This window comes from Colossoma macropomum, unplaced genomic scaffold (assembly GCF_904425465.1).
Source record: "Colossoma macropomum unplaced genomic scaffold, Colossoma_macropomum, whole genome shotgun sequence".
Classification (NCBI taxonomy): Eukaryota; Metazoa; Chordata; class Actinopteri; order Characiformes; family Serrasalmidae; genus Colossoma; species Colossoma macropomum.
Window position 1 is genome coordinate 2,003,027 of NW_023494794.1, and position 16,057 is coordinate 2,019,083.

Here is a 16,057-nt window from a genome sequence, read left to right on the forward strand (position 1 = left end):
AGAAAAAGAAAGAGAGAGAACAGAAGTAAGAGAGAGAGAAAAGAAGAGAGAGAACATAAGAGAGAGAGAGAAAAAAAGAAAGAGAGAGAACAGAAGTAAGAGAGAGAGAGAGAAAGAAAGAGAGAGAACAGAAAAGAGAGAGAGAGAGAGAAAGAAAGAGAGAACAGAAGTAAGAGAGAGACAAAAGAAGAGAGAGAACATAAGAGAGAGAGACAGAGAGAGAAAGAAAGAGAGAGAACAGAAGAGAGAGAGAGTGCTCATCATCTGCGGTTCTTTTGCTTTGTTCTCATTTGGCGACTCAGTTGACTGAGCAGGCAAACAATTTGCTTTCTGATTCCTGTCTGCTACCGTCTTCCAGCCTCTCCACTCATTTATTTCTTCCTCTAGAGTAAACACTTTCAGCGCAGTACATCCCTCAAGATGCAAAACTCAGACCGTGTGGAAAAAAAGAAATAAATAAATAAAAACAGCGCTGGCGTCCTTTGAGGACAAAGCGCTGGGACCGAGCTCAGCTTATCAACAGAATATTCTTACTGGACTGTAAACAACACAGCGTCGGCGTATCCTCTGAAGAGGCTCGAGTCTGAATATTCAGTTTCATATTGAACTTTTATTAGCCTCACAAAAAGAATACCACACTAATGACAATGTGTAATGAGAAGCAGACCACTTTAATGGCAAATCCATTTGATGTGACAGTGAGAATAAGAATGGTTTAAGTGAGTAATTCCTCTTGTGAACGCTACACAGGGGTAATGCTCTTTAGTAGATCTCCTTGGCTTTGAATGATAATCATCTACTGTACACTCACTGACCACTGCATCAGAAACCTACCTTGTACATCCACTAACTAGCCACTTTGTGAGAAACAACTACCTTGTATTTACACTGATTGGCCATTTTGTTAGAAACACCAGCTATGTATTTCCACTGACTGGCCACTTTATTAGAAACACCTACCTTGTATTCCAACCACTGGCATTTTTAATAAAGTGGCCAGTGAGTGGACGTACAAGGTTGGTATTTCCAATTAAGTGGCCAATAAGTGTGAATATGAAGCCCGTGTTTAAGATTAAAAATAAAGTAGCCAGTCAGTAGAAATACAAGGTCTTTGTTTGTTAGAAAGTGACCAGCAGGTGGAAATACAAGGTAGGTATTTCTAATAAATTGGCCAGTAAGTAGAAATCCAGAGTAGGTGTTTCTAATAAAGCGGCCAGTGGGTGGAAATGCAAGGTAGGTGTTTCCAATAAAGTGGCCAGCAAGTGAAAATACAATGTCAGTGTTTCCAATAAAGTGGCCAGTCAGTGGAAACACAAGGTATGTGTTTTGGTGTAATAGGACTGCATTTGAATTTACTATCAGTGTGCATGATGTGAATACTATGTAAATATACCTTTTATAGGCTGCAGTTCTGTGCTGTGTCTGAAAAGCCTCTGATGTTGAAGCACCTAAACTAGCCCACCATCTTTAAAAAGCAAATCTTAAACAAACATGCTAATATGGCTAACAATGAGCAACAAATAGTAGCCACAAGTTAGCATCATGATGGTGTATAATACTGATTGGCAGCTATTTGCTTTCATTCACTGTGAGTAGTGTCAGCAGGTTTGACTTTATACACAGATGAATGAAACAGTAGCAACGTTTAAAGACAGAAGGTTGGAAAGCGCAGAACATCACGCTGAGCTATCAGTGCTGCTTTGCACTTCTATGATATCTACAATAAACAACATATTGTACCTCTCTCTATTCAGTAAAACCTCAAAACGAAACACAGAGAGGAGTAATGAAAGCAGTGGAAGAGTTCAGCTGAATGTGAGGTGATACAGTGACAATGTTATTGATTTAATCTTAAAGCAGCACCTGAATCACACGTCAGAGCTGTAAGTTTGTGCGCCCTGCCAGCAGTGCATCTTTCTCACCTCTTCCAGAGAGAGGTTCTAAGTAATTCTCTCAAAGTATTATTCGGCCTGACAAAAGCCTGTAAAGGCCGTGCTTTCTGGCAGATTCACTAGGTGTAGAGAAGTCAAGCTAAAATAGAATTCGAAACAACTTTTTTGTTTCCTCTCGCAGTGAAAGAAGGGCAAAAATAATTAAAGAAAGAATTTCAAAGGGACTAGACGCCACCGGCTGGTAGGGGTTAAGCTGACGGGATTTCTTTGGCTTGCTGTGTATTATTTTCTCATAGACTGGGTGGAATTGCTTGTCCAGGCTATTTGAATGTGTGGACAAAGAGCTTTTCTCCTGGACAGCGGAGGCTTTTCATACCGAACAAATGTTTATTTCTTCTTCTTACGTCTTTCAGGCACACTGAAGGTACCAAGTCATGAATAATGTGCAGCTTATTTGCTATTTGAATTCAACCAGAGCCATCTCCTTAATGCAAATGCATTACATGTAGACACCCCTATACAGAAGGGTCTTCAAGTGTTCATTCATAAAGAACCATGAGCAATGGTTATATATAGAACCATAACAAGTTACAGAACCATTTGAACGCATAAATGGTTCTATTTTTTGTTGGTGAAAGGTTCTTCTCTATGATGGAAAACATTTGTGTATGGTTCTTTGAAGAACCTTTTAAAGAATGGTTCTACATAGCATCAAAAAGGGTTCTGTTGTTGCAAGTCATAGAACCTTTATTTGGGATCATATAGAACCCTTTTTTCTAAGAGTGTATTTTATAATAATAATAACATGAAAAAAGGATTTTTTCTCTCTGTAAAAAAAGAGTTTGATATATGTACACATTGTTAATATTTCAAAACATACCGTTCAGTTTAAACAGTTCATATATCATAACTAAACAGCAAAAAACAGACAGTTTTTAAGGCATTGTTTTTGAGATTTACACATATCCACATATCTAGCCTACAGCAGTTTAGCCCCACCCGTTCATGCTGATGTTATAAGGAGTGTCTCAGCCTTAGTGAGGTGCCATATGGGTCAGCCAATCAGAACACCTCAGGGAAACAACGTAAGGTGAGGATAATCACTGTTATTGTACAACCCCATTTCCAAAACAGTTGGGACGCTATGCAGAATGTAAATAAAAATAGAAGGCAATGATATGGAAATCCATATTTTTAAAGGAAAATACTACAAAGACCACATAGCAAATGTTGAAATTGAGAAATGTTATTGTTTTTTGAAAAATATACGCCCATTTTGAATTTGATGCCAACAACACCTTCCAAAAAAGTTGGGACGGGGGCATGTTTACCACTGTGTTTCATCACCTCTTCTTTTAACAACACTCTGTAAGCGTTTGGAAACTGAGGAGACACTGCTGTAGTTTTAAAAGTGAAATGTTTTCCCATTCTTGTTTGATTTAGGTTGCTCAACAGTTCGCCAAATGTTTTCAGTGGGTGACAGGTCTGGACTGCAGGCAGGTCAGCTTAGCACCCAGACTCTTTTAATATAGAGTAATGCTGTTGTAATACATGCAGAATGTGGTTTGGCAATGTCTTGCTGAAATAATCAAGGCCTTCCCTGAAAAAGATGTTGTCTGGATGGCAGCATATGTTTCCAAAACATGTATATACTGTTCAGCATTAATGGTGCCTTCACAGATGTGCACATCACCCATACCATGTGCACTAATGCACCCCTATACCATCACGGATGCTGGCTTTTGAACTGTACACTGATAACAAGCTGAGTGGTCTTTAGCCCAGAGGGGCAGCATCCATAATTTTCAAAAAGAATTTCAAATGTTGATTTGTCAGACCACAGGACACTTTTCCACTTCTCCTCAGTCCATTTTAAATGAGCTTGAGCCCAGAGAAGGCGGCGGTGTTTCTGGATCCTGTTTATATATGCTTTCTTCTTTGTGTTTTAGAGTTTTAATTAACATTTGTGGATGCAGTAACAATACGTTTTCAAAGACAGTGGTTTTCAGAAGAGTTCCTGAGCCCATACAATGATTTCCACTAGAGAATCATGTCTGTTTTTAATGTAGTGCCGCCTGAGGGCCCAAAGATCATGACCAGCAAATACTGTTTTTGGCCTTGTCCCATGCATTCAGAGATTTCTCCAGATTCTCTGAATCTTGTAATGTTATTATGTACACATTATTCTTTGCATTGAATTGTGAATTGTTGCACTATTTGGTCGTGCGGTCTTTCACAGAGTGGTGAAAGTGGTCCTCATCTTTACTTCGAAAAGACTCAGCCACTCTGGGATGCTTTTTCATACCCAATCATGTTGCTGACCTGTTGCCAATCAACCACCAGGGATTTTTTTTTAGCATTACACAACTTTACCAGCCCTTTGTTGCCCCCATCCCAACTTGTTACGTGTTATTGGCATCAAATTCAAAATAGGTATATATTTTTCAAAAGACAACAAAATTTATCAGTTTCAACATCTGTTCTGTTGTCTTTGTACTATTTTCAATTAATGATAGGGTTCAAATGATTTGCACATTTTGTTTTTATTCACATTTTGCACAGCATCCCAACTTTTTTGGAAACGGGGTTGTAATTGTTAGAGTTAGAGATGGATGTTGGGTGTGATAGTAAATAACAAATCAATCAATAAATAAATACATTTAAAAAGCCAGGGTTAGAACCACTCATGCACAAAATCTCCTCCTCTTTCTGCATGCCTTTAGAAACCATCTGTGTCAGAACTTGGAGGCACTGGTGGGCTGAACTTTGTCATTTACCATCCGACTGAATCCATTCATAATTTATGACAGCAGAGGCAGAGCTCAGTCCCCAAGCAGGACAAATAGGCCCTGTGCCTTCCCTGTTGTTTACTCCTAACAGTACATAAACAAGACATTCGCCCACCAACCCTATCCCATCTGCGTTATAACTGATTTTTTCAAATTTGCACACTCTACAGCTGTTTACTGGGCTTCCAGTGTGTTTTTTCTGTGTTTTGTTTGCTCATTATTTACCTCATGTTTCTTTCAAGCCATCTCCAAAGGATTTGTGTTATAGCTCATATCAATTATTTAGTAATCTACTGATTATTTCGATGATTAATGAAGTAATCAGGTTTCTTAAAGAAGGCTAGATCATAGACCAAATCAGAATGTTTGTACACATAAAGGGTGGCTATACCAGAGAATGTGTAGAGAGGAGAATTCCCACTCTGCAATGTCTTCCGGGTTTTCTCTGCTAGAGGGCGCTCCCGAGTGAGTCCAAAGTGAATGGGTTCATATGGAGCATTTGAGTAAAATCATAATTTATAAATGTTTAAAAATTTTTAATGTAAAAGAATACATTCATTTCCTGAACACTGAATATCATAAAATATTTTAACACCACTGTTATATTTTTAAGAGCTTTTAAACTCGAGTTATAGGAGTTTAAAAAGGCGCCTCATGTATGTTCATGACGTCAGTGAGCGTGAACAGCCAATGAGCTGCTCCGCTCGCCAATCAGTCATCACGCTCTAGCAGTAATGCCCTGCCTTCTGCTGCCCAAAACCCGTTTGCTGTAGAAAAAAGGAAATATATGGATAATATTTCTTTGTTTTTTTTAGTGAAATACATCCTTCTACTTTCTAATATTAAAGAAACGTTCTGGGCGAGTGATTAGAAACTATTTTAACTTTTCATTTTTAGCCGTTGAGCGCCATTTACTCCCGTTGATTTAGGATTCACTCGCGGGCGCCCTCTGCTGTTTAGCAGTCCTGTTTTTGATATAACAGGGGGGAATAGGAAGTGGCCAGGCTCCTCATAAACCGGCTCTGGCTATACATTTGGGTGAATAACTTGCGTCCATTTAGCATGGAAGCATCTCAATTTACAGCACAATTTACAATAAGTACAAACATAACAGAGAAAACATTGGCAGTAACAGTAAAATTCTGTTGTGTTTGAGGCTGTAATGTCAAAAGTACCCACATATGTAATGAATATTACTTACCTTTTTCCCATTTTCCAGTGTTCAAAAGCAGGTAAAGCTGCTATAAGTAGTGTAACCCACTGAGGGGGATCCTCTGTGTTTGCTAACACTTGCAGCTGGAGCTAACTAATAATGTAGTGAATCATTTACTCTCCCAGATGAAGATGAAGTTGCTCAGCACTATTATACGATCAGCAAGAGCAGCAGAATATAAATAGAACAGTATGTTAATGTGTTGATTACTATTTTAGAAATATTACTTTGTAGCAAGTTGGAAATAAGGCGACATAAACTATAAGCAGTTAAAGCTATCAGCATTTATGCTAGCAGCCACAGAACAAGTGTTTTTGCTCACATTTTCACACTCGACAGAGAAACATAAGAGCTCTGTTTGATTCTACACCTGAATCTATGTAAATGTAGACATTTGTGTAAGTGTGAGTGCAGAGTTGTGCAATATATCATTTCATTTCAGCCAGTAAGCTAACTGGCAAGCAAGATAGCTAGCGAATTAGCCTAGTTAGATGCTTTAGCGTGACATAAAATAACCAAGAAGACAATTAAATAGTTAATTTTGGTTTTTATAATGGTTTCAACTGCCGCTTGAGCAGGTGGAAAATGAACTAGAACTGTAACCGTGAGTTCAGTTGGTTCCTGTTTGGGCCAGTTCTTGCTTTTGAATGTTCAGTAGGAAGAGAAACCCTTTGCACTTGAGTCACAACCCTGATAAGTGCTATAAATATTGAAGAACAGCAAACATGCAAGTACTTTAGTCTCAAAATATTTATATTTCAACAAAACACCTTTAGAAAAAAAATAAAAGCACTCTGTGGCAAAAAGTATGTTTTAATATTATGCAAACTGACAAATAATCATTGCCAAATCATCAAAAAGGTTAATGTTAATTGTGACAGCTCTACTTTATTGTTTAAGCTGGACAAGTTTTACCACAGATGTCTGGTCAGTTTTTGTGTTATTTCACCAAATGATCCCAGATCGAAACAACATAGGCTTAACGTTCACCTCAGCATTAAAGTTAAAATTAAAAGGCTCCAAACAAAAAAAGAAACAAACAACAAAAACTCAGGTTAATGTCGGAGAGTATTAGGCTAGTAAATTAGCCTCATTTAACCTACCAAATGCCACTCAACAGAAATTGCTCTGCCCTGCGAGTACCTTCAAAATATTTCATATTTCTAATAAGGCCATCACCCACAACATTGTAGTGGCCCTGTGTTTAAAATGAGGTCTGTAATCCAATTGAGGAAAACAACCTCTGTTGTAGCAGATAGGCTGTTGTTGTCTTTTACCAACTTCTGTCGTTTCATTACTGGCAATTCTAGAACTACTACTATCCAGGAGGCTCTGGTGTAACAAAAATATTCAATGCTGTCAAAAAGTGACATGAGATATTTGCAGGGTCAGCTTCTCACGTATTGTATTCACTGTATTTAGAAGTGTTAAAAGTCGACACCGCACAAAACATTATTGCACATATAAATTATACAATTTATAAGAATCAAATCAAAAGAGATATTTAATAAATCATTTGCACTTCCGATAGGTGATGAATAGCAGTTTCTAAAAGTTATCAAAATTCTCAGATTATTAATTAAATAATTGTTGATGCATAGGGCCAGATTCATTAAACGCACCGCCAGATTTACTGAGACAGTAAGACCAAATAGCATGATGGTAACATGTTTGCTTATTCATAAATAAAGACGTTTTACCTCTTATGCAATGTGAGGTTAATTTGAATATGCCGATATTGATTCATAACCCTACACAGTCCCACAAAAAATAGCAAACCACTCTGGCAGTTATGGCTGCAAAAAGCTGATGTGGATTAAATTATATTTTTGCAGTGCTGCCAAACACATTCTCACATACACACACTCTGCTGATTAACCAGTATAATTAGAAGACGTGGAGGAAAAAAACTTGTTTGAGCCAGATTTCAAATTGGCATATTTAACTGGAACTGTATTTAAAACAGCTTCTTCTTCCTGCATCAAATTCCATGTTTAGCGACTCCCCCTCCTTCGTATGGAAAGCAGGTTTAGCTTGTAATCCAAAAAAGTGAGGAGTAATTTGACATGTTGAGATTATATCTACATGTTGAAATCGATTTTTTTATGTTAGTTTTACATTTTAATACCAATTTAGAATGGAATTTACAAAGGAATTTAATTTACACATGTGACCATGACATTTACTAGTAAAAAAAATCATTTCATTTCATTTCTACAAGCCAATATTTATTTTTTTTTGTGGATTTTTAATTGGCACATGTGCAAATCAAATTTCTGAGATCAAGAATAAAATATGAATTAGCTCATTTTTTATATGTGTAAAATGAATGTCTGAGATCAAGAAAAATGGGAATTAAAAACTAAAATAACTGCAGTAGCAATTCCAATTTCAACATGCCAGTTTAATTTTTAATTATAATAGAAAATATAACATATTAAGCTTAAATTCATGTTAGTAAAGCATTGTTACTGCAATTGTAATGAGTTAGAAAAAGGCTTGATTTCTTACCACTGAGAAATGAAATCTTATGTGCTATAATTCGTACTATTAAAAGTTTAAGATGTTATGATTCATTTTTTATTCCTGTCATTTTTTATAGTGAAAATATTTTCTAATAATGAAGCTTTTTTCTAAATTAAAACACCAAACAATTTCCTATAATTGGCAGGCATTTTTTCCCTTTATATTCTGTATCTCTGTTTTTGAAAATTTTGGCTCAGCCAGTTTGCATTGACATCCCTGTAGTTACTGAATAATAAGCCTTAATATGTAATAAGCCTATGGGGTTAAAGTTCTCGTCTGCAGTCACTCAAATTAGAGCACCTCCAAAAGTAAAACTAATCCAGCGTGAATAGGCCTTAAGACTCAGGCTGACGTGGTTATAGTTGTTATGCTCCTTCAGATAAGACAGACCAGCATAGGCGGTCTGCCACTGACCAGTGCTTAACGCTGGTGGTTAAACAGCACATGTCACATGATGTGTGTGGAAAAAGAACAGCCCTATATTAGAAATACCACCTGTTGTGTTCTCGCCTTTCACAGCCATGTCGTGAAGATGGCAACAAGAGAATGCTTTTTCCACATTACAGTTTTTAAACCGCAAAAGCATTTGAAGCTCTGTTTGTGTCATCTTGCGAGGCAGCCGTTCACCAGAAAGGTATATGTGTTTTCTATCTTGCTTCTCATGCATAAGAAAACCTTCTATAAAAGTGGTGCTCCTTCAGAGCCTGAAACCTGCTACATATGCTGCCTTCCTGTGAAAAAACTCTGCTACTTCATATCCTGTAATCCTCAGACGACAAACACCGAGCAACGTGCAGTGTAGCACTTTGATACAGGCCCTCTGATGGAACTGAAGCTGCGTGCTTGCAAATGTCGCTATTAGCCTCTTTGAAGGACAGATAAAAATCCGAATCAAAATATCATCTGCTCTCGTGCTTGGTAACATGCCTAGCAGCACAAGCCTGCACGCAGTGGGGAGGCATTTGGATAATGGCTAGCCAGGCTTTGATGCCTTTAATGAGGGTGGTTTGTTTATAGAAGTGGCTCCCCATCCCATGTCATCTATTTTCTGGTGCTTCGCGGGAGCTTGTGTCCGAATCCGACTCCGCGCGACGGAGTATTTGCGTGTGGAGGGCTAATAAAAACACGAGAGCGGAGTTTATGGAGATGTTGCTCACAGCAGATGCTCTGGCTCTGAATTAAGCAGATCTCAACACAATAATGCTACTCAACGGAGCCAAGTTGAAGGATCAGATTCATTAGGGCTTGGAGCACCCAGAGGCCTTGCTATTAATATTGTTTCCATCTCTCAGCCAGGGTATTTTTAAAAGCCCTGTTTGTATAAATAATGCATCAAGAGTCATATGCAGTCAGTCATACGCAATAAAAATATACAGGCAGCACAATGAGTTCAGATCAAGCATAGCTCTTGTGCTGAAGCCATTAGAGAACAGTCCAAAACCGTATACCATCATGTTATACATACTACACTATTAAAAATAAAGGTGCTGGAATGGGTTTGCTTTAAGAGAACCCTGATATATAACCTTGACATAAACATGCCTTAAACATGTCATATGCAGTTATGAGCTGTCATGGCATTTTGTTCGGTGATATAACAATGTCAGGTTACCATTACTGGTAGTTGTCACGGCAGATGACATAACATTTGATGTCATGACTGCTTATCTCACGTGCTAATAGTGGTTGGGGTAGAAGCGTCTCCCTGTTACTAAGCAACAACAGTCTCATGACTGTCAAAGCCCAATAGCGTTGCATAGCAGATACAGTACATACTGCATCACAGTGACAGCACTGAAAAGTCCATTTTTACAGTCTACTCATATAAATTTTATGGAATAAAACATCCAACATCATTTATGAATTCCTCCAGTTTGGTATGAGCTAACTCTTCACAAATTCATTTTTTTTAAAAGATACAAGGCAATAGCAAAATGCTGAATGGCAAGAAATTGAAGAGTGCTCAAAGGTGCTGGTGTGTGGTTCATACCTTCATTGAAAGCAATGGGTTTGAAGTTTTGGATGCTGCACAGCGTGGTGCAGCCCGCCCGGTGTGCGGTGACCAGCTGTGCTAGCAAGCTATCTTTTTGATATTTACAGGCAGAAAGTTAAAAAGTAAGTTCAATTTACTGTTTAGCAGGGGTGGAAGGAGTACTGAACAAGTCTCTTCTTAAGAATACAGTAAACGTAGTGATGATTTGAGTAGAAGTGAAACAAGTTTTTTATTAGAAAGCTACTCAAGTGATTGAGTTACTTTTCTGTATCTCTGCAACCACAACCTGAAAACATTTCTGAGCTGAATTGGCTACATCATTGGAAATAATCTGTGACAAAAACCCCCCTAAAAAAACATGACATTTATGTGTGAAAAAAAGTCCTGAGTCCTAAGTCTGATCACAGTACACTCCGCTAGTACACATGTATACATCTTTCTTTGAACTGAAGAAACAAGGTCTGTATTAAACTACTTTTTATGGTTACATTATTATATAAGGCTTTCTAGTTCAGAATCCCCAATGGTACATATATATATATATATATATATATATATATATATATATATATAGTTCCTACTGATGCTGCATCCTTTGCTTATGAAGTATTTGGACAAAGCCTGAGTTGTGTAGATTCTCAATGTTCAACATTCTCAAAAGTTGAAATGTTCTCAACTTTTGCAAAGACTAAACACATGTGTGGGAGGAACATGGATCAGTTGTATGATGTAGTATGCTTGGATATTTAAAATAGACCAGTCATTAATCTTGTCACTACAATTGCATAGGGATTTGGTGGGATATTTAAAATAGACCAATGATCCATCATGTCCCTGGACTTGCATGGAGGTTGGTTGAGGTCCATAAAATGGTATGTTCATGCCACTGGCAATTTTTTCACATCTACTAAGACTGCACAGATGTTTTCCTTCTAATCCACACAATTGTGCCCAAGGTCACTGATTGTCAAAGATTTGGCCATTCTAAACAGATGCAGGCATGAAAAACACCAACAGGGCATCGTGACAACTTTCCTTCTGTCCTTCTCAAGGTCAGATGACATATAGTGACAGCTTGCAACTATGATGCCATCGTGACAAGCTTTTCAGATGGAAGGAAAGAAATAATCCCGAACTGGCCCAAAAACCAACACAGCCGGCCCATCGCAACTTTCCCGATTTTTCATTTTGAGGCCATAAATAATGCAGTTGTGTCTGCGAACGTGGATTTGAATATTTCATAGGGAGCCTCGTAAAGTTGTGCCCTGAACTCGGCCAATTAAGCAAGCCCAGATCTGGAGTCCTGAAGTGCTTATGGTGGTGAAAGAGAACACAGAGGTAGTCTAGTCACACGGAAAGACTGCTGCATCAGCAGCTATTAGCTTTCTCTCTGTGGCTTCAGAGGGCATGGCCATATCTGCAGAGCCTTCAACTCTACCCTTCTCTACCCTACCCCATATCACACCGCACTGCGAACAGAGCTACTTAGGACATGCATGTGACATGAGGCATGTTTAGTGTGTGGTATGATGTTGTAACAGTAGTGTTGGAACTAAGGCAGTGATGTCTCTATAGTGATGTATCATTTGACTGAGCTCTAAGGATTAGCATGGGTTACCAACCATCTGCTGAGGCGCTGTAGGGTTCTCTACGCACAGCTAGAGTAAAATTAATTGGAGGCACATGACATGTGTTTTACAGGTCTAAATCAGGCAAAGAAACTAGCTCTTATCACCTGCTTGTCCATAACATCAGCATGACAGTATCCAGTGGTTTGCTTCAAAGAACTCTGGGCTATGTATTCACATCTGTATCTGAATCTGAAATTATTGAAACAGTAATAATGCAGTTGTGGGCAATGAGATTCTTTCAAATGTTAAAAGAACCTACCAATTTCAAGGTTCTTCCAAAAACCTTAATGTTCTTTCAAGCTTGAAAAGATTATTCACATGCCTTATATGTCTCATTTACAAAAAAATAAGTTCTTCAAAGAACCATCCACTGAAAGTTTTGAAGAACCAGAAATGGTTCTTCTAAGGTCTCATGCAAAGTACCCTTTTTGGCACCTTTATTTTGGAGAGAGTGAAGTATTGCATGGAACTAAGGCTGTAACTATGAAATGTGAAATATTCTGTAAGAGTAAGGAAAATATGCATTTCACTGTAGCGTTTAACCAAATGTGAAATACTATAAGGTAAAAACATCACTGATAAGCAATTATTGTCATAGCAAGGTGCACAAAATGCTAATTCGATGCATCTTGCCCAGATTGCTGAGACTGTTTGAATGTGTCAGTGATGAGCAGTGCAGGAGAGCGCAGGAAACAGCATCTTTATAACCACATTGTCTTAAAAGTGACACCAGGTTACTTCAAGAGTAGCATCAAATATACTTGCAGGGTTGTTTGCAGGTCTTCTACTTCATACACTCCCAAAATATAAGTAAAAATGGTCTGATTCTGCTGGTGCCCCCCCCTTAATGATGCACATAAAACTATGTGAGTGCTAATAGCACCCTCTGGTGGAGAGTCTTTAGCCTGCTACACATGAGTGAGTGTAAGTGATAAATGAATTCATGTTGTTTACCTTGAACTTTTCTCCGTTACTAAATGTCATTTCTGTAGAAAAAGGAAAGTTAAAATTCAAAAAAAGAAACAAATTCCTGGAAAATGTGAAAATGCAAAAACAATAAGAAACAGTTGATACACTTCACTGCATACTAGCACTGGTTATCATTTCTTTCACAATTTAAAGTACTTTTGGAAGTTTCATTACTGTAATTTGGGTGACTCTAGTCGTTGTCATAATAACTTAGTAGAGTCGTTTTTAGAGTAGAAAATGGCAGCGTGTTGTAATGAAAGTATCTATCAGAGGAGTATCTATGGTGGGCATGTTTAGGGGAGTGGTCTCTTGCCATAACTCTCTGTCCTGCTGGACACAGACTGAACTTTCTTGAACAAGGAGTCTCCAAACCTGATTGGTTGTTATTAAAACTGAACTCACGGTCCATTGTACCACACCATCATTATCTCAGAGGAAACACCACGGCCTCTGCAGCACTTAACACAACTGCTTCACATCATTTCCGCTGCCTATACCACTCTGTACACTTATCATACTGGAAGAACAAATCGCCAAGACGTCCGTTTCATTCCCAAGCAACACATAAACCTGTCCAAGTCCATCACATCACCGGCTCTTGCCCATGCAGTTCAGAAGGCCCCGCGGACACGTGGGCGAAGGGGCTGCGACTCAGCGTGCTATATTACTGCTCCTCCACTCTGATGAATAATACATGGCAACAGATGCACAAGAGACTTGAGCGGAGATCAACTCCTATGGGGGAAATAATGATAAAGGTTGCTTGCTATGTCTGCAGTGGGCATAAAACTGCACGGATGGGAAAACAGCATTAACTCTACTTATATTAAGACAGACAGAGTCAGCCATAATAACCGATCATATATGTCTCTTCATAATGTCTTATCAGCCAAACGTATACTCTCACTGGCCACTTTATTAGGTACATCTACCTTGTCTCTACTCTCATCATCCATTTTATCAGCTCCACTTACTATACAGGTGCACTTTGTAGTTTTACAATTACAGATTATAGCTCATCTCTTCCTCTGCATAATTTTTAGCCCCCATTACCTCATTCACCAAGGATCAGAACGTCCATAGGACAGAGCAGAAGTCCTCCAAGTTCTTATTTACCCAATTCCTATTTGTTTTTCGTATTCATTTTTGGTGAGTATTACTGTTATTACAAGTGCTTTAGTTTTTCTATCAAAGGTAGCTACGCCAGTCAAAAATGGTCAGTTTCATTGGCCTAAAACGCTTCTCACCATCAAACATGCTGATATTTTTCACTATGGCCAAAGTGGATGTGCACACGCTGTAACTCCTCTGGGTAGCAGGTTTAAAGGAATTTAAGGGGCATAAATTACAATCCAAAAGTGGGTGTGGCTTGTGTATATTCACTCACAAGAACTGCAGACTAATCAAGACACACTGATGTTAAATAACATGCATACAGAATTTTAGACAGCCAATCACCATTCAGATTTTGCAACAAGCATGCTAATTGGCTCACTGACACTAATAAGCATGACTGCAAAGCATTAAACAGCCACAACCCTCAGTACCTGAGTGAACTTATCTCTTATGATGAACCATCACACCTACTTAGATCACAAGGTGCTGGCTTACCAGTAATAATGTTACATCAGGGGTAGAGCCTTTTCATACAAAGCCCCCCAGCTTTGGAATAATCTTCCAGTCAGTGTTCGGGACTCAGACGCAGCCTCAGTCTTTAAGTCTAGGCGAAAAACTTACTTGTTTTGTCAAGCCTTTGGTAATTAGTTTTCCCTGTCAGATAAAAGGTGCAGATCTGGGGGTTCATGGTCATAGAGTATTATGGTAAACTGGGAGTGTTGGTGCTGTCGCCCCGCTGCTCTCACACATTCACTCAAATTTGTTGATGGTGGAGTGGAGGGGCGCTGACAGCTCAGAAATTAAGTATTTAAGTAATTAAGTAAAAAATTAAGTATTCAGTCTTTAGATATTTACAAGGATTATGCTATGATGTATTCAAACTCAAGACACTAACTGAGACAGTAATATTCTCCATATATACAAAATCATTAATATGGTACTTTCTATTGGGAGGTGTCTCTCCCAAACCCTCACTCCTAAATTTCAACTTATGATAATAAGTTGATTATAAGCATGATAAAAATACTTACATTTTCACGTTTTTTTATATTTTAATTTTTTTAGTGAAGTTGAAAGATTTAGCTTTAGATCTGAGTTAAATTTTAAACCAAAAAAAATAAAAAATACTGTTCCACGTTTTCATTCACTACTGAAACATAAAGAGCTTTAGCTATAGGCAGAGCTTTATTTTAGCCACATCCCTACATTTTAGAGCAGGAAATGAGGCTGCATCCTTGTCCTTCATGGTCACATGGTGAGCAGTTAGATCTCGTTGTTTTTTAGTAAATGTGTCCCAAAGTCTGAAAATCAGTCTAACCTGAAAAATTGTCACTTTGTTAATTGTTACTTTGTGTTTCAATAAAATATTATGATTTTATGTGTGTACATCTGTTCAAAGCTGTGTTTGTTCCTCATGTACTGGTTATTGTTTTTGAGTTTTGCTCAAAATTAGCTAAAATTAGCTAAAATTGTCACTACTGAAACAGTCACTACTGAAACATTTGTTAAAGTTTCAGTAGTGTTATGATGTATTTTGTGTTTTGAACTCTGACTTTGAACCAATTCGGTAGAATGATCCATACACACTTTAGCTTAAGCAACACTGATGATCTTAATTGAATAAAATGCATGAACTGAAGTCTAAAGGGGCGTTTTGAAGCTTTTACGAGACTGATCATGTCTGTGAGCTGTCTTCTCCCCATACTTTGAACATGAAAAGCTCTGATAGTGTAGATAGTCAAGTGAATACATCGTTGTGTCCCAGATCAGTCAGGGCCATTGTCCTTATCATGGGCCTATCTGCTCGGCTGATCTGTCAAAGTGATGGTTTATGGGGAGGCTCCTCAGGGCTACGGAGGTGACAGACCATATGTTAAATCCATCACAAGAGACACAAACAGATAACAAATAATGCTTCGGTGAACATT